Source organism: Penaeus monodon, chromosome 15 (genome assembly GCF_015228065.2).
Source record: "Penaeus monodon isolate SGIC_2016 chromosome 15, NSTDA_Pmon_1, whole genome shotgun sequence".
In the NCBI taxonomy this organism is placed as follows: domain Eukaryota; kingdom Metazoa; phylum Arthropoda; class Malacostraca; order Decapoda; family Penaeidae; genus Penaeus; species Penaeus monodon.
Genome location: NC_051400.1, coordinates 45,707,944 through 45,710,314, shown reverse-complemented (window position 1 = coordinate 45,710,314; position 2,371 = coordinate 45,707,944).

Here is a 2,371-nt window from a genome sequence, read left to right as displayed (position 1 = left end):
TAGATTAATAATGACCTAATTCGGTTGAGCAGTAACTACTGATGAAATACCAAAGCCAAACATAGTCACATCCATACAACACAGAAAACCATGGAATTTAAAGTTTAGAAAATAACATGACATATCAATTTAACTCAATCAAACAACACCTCAATACAGTCACAGAAATAACCCTCAATAAAAATGAAGTTAAATGTACGGTGACGGAATTGATGTATTTTAAAGCGCTTTAGTAGCCAATAAATTATTATAACCAATTTCATTATATCATAAACACAATGCGGTAACTTATTAATGGAATATTAAGCTGATACATTGATTCCTTTATCTATGAAGTTGATGATGCATCTAATTACAGAGCAGTATCCTAATGCAACTCTCCTTTCAAACCTTTGGAAAGCAAAATCCTTTTAAAACAGTTTTCCCCTCCATAACCACTTAAATAATTAGAAAAAATACATTGTACCTAAACTCTCTCCACCCACAGCATTTTCCTCTCCTATCTTCTTCCACGCCATTCTTGCTGACTCACTCTACGTATTTACTTATCTTTTCAAATGCTCCCTCCACCCCTGCAGTTTCATCCCATTCATAAAAACACATACGCGCCACCTTCTGAACAGCAATCTCCACCGTGTCAAATACACAATCTCTTCTCTCCATTTTAGGCCGGGTGGATTGTTACCATCGTTAGGGGTACTATAAAAACCATGTCTGGTTAACATGTGTTATGGAGGACTCTTGCTAATTGTGAAATTTTTGTATTAATTTAAAATATATACTTCGGTCATTTATTTTATATGGCATTTAGACACATTAACCATGAGTACATGCAGACTCCAGACCAGCTGCTGGGGCCACGAAGGCTGCATGCGAGAGAGTACGAATCCTGCTCACGGTCTGAAGTTGGGAAAAAGGTACCCACATATGGTAACGGTCTCCACCTACCAAATAAAAAAACCAGCCTTCGCCGGGGAATCCGTGACGTGAAACCAAAATCAGTCCCCTTTAGACGGGGACATTTTCCCCAGAGTGTACATGATATGTATCCAGCTGTCTCGGCTGACGAAGACGTGATCAGACGTAAAGACTTTTTACCGCTGCAACTGTTTTTTACTTCTTTCTTTTCTTTTCTTCCAGATCTTCACTCAGTTTCTTTTACTTGCAATCTGACACAGCTTGAAACACGCCACGAGACTGCCATTACAACAGCACATCATAAAACACCTCATCAGTCGAGTACTACGCACTCAGGTTTACTTTATGGAAAGTAAACCACAGTTCAGACACTATTATTCAAATGATACCCTCACCTTCTCTCTGTGGGTTTATTATGAAATGAAGTTTATTTTTCTTCCCATAAGGCTATGGAACTAGAAAAGGTTATTGCACTTTCCATAAAAGAGTACCTCTTAAAAACAAGAATTTCCCCTTATAATTGAGCCATATCACATATTTTTTAATCTACTAGCTGAAAATAGGAGAAAGTGGAATGCACACTAGCATACTTGCAAGTAATGTAAAACACGTTCAGCAAAATTCAAACTAGACAACCACCATTATAACTAAAAGATTAAAAACCAACAATCTCCAACATCCTAAGGCCATGTATACACATCATCCTCGAGTCCGTCTTCTCACATGAAATATGGATACACCCTGATATTCCTCCAATCGAAAATTTCGAAAACAGAATGCTGAAGTTTCTGCTGACATTTGACTTTAACAATCACCGTACATAGCGCTTCCTAACGCCAGGCTTTGAGCAAATATCACCCAGGTTGTCAATGCCAGATTGACACGTTTTCCCAAATTTTCCCCCTTTTATCAGTCATCTCCATCACTTGCAAAATCTAAAAAGCACTATACACCAAAACTTAATTAATTTACCGAGACAGATGCGTAAAAGTCTAGAAAATGACTTCGACCTAAAAGTCTACAGTACATTTACCAATTTATGACGTTTTTCTTGGGAGGTTAACACTACGAATCACTGACAACTGCTAAACTGTGTTAAGACGCCTCTGACTCGCTGGAAAAATAGAAACAAGAAAAATTAATAGAATTTTGTCCAGGAAATACATAAGTATCCCCATATCCCATATAATTTTATGATAATTACAAAATTCACAGAGCCCACAAACGAAATTATTTAAATGTACACCTAATCTTTGACATTTCACACACATAAAGGGCACGATGTTTTGACAATTCATGACACATAAAACATTTTTTTATGGGTGAATATATAATGGGAAAATAGAACTTCATAACGCACATATAACAGAACCTTTTTATTTTATCTATTTATAAACGCAGTCATCTCTTTTCTTGAAAAACCATCTGTCACAATATCATATTGAGAGACTTG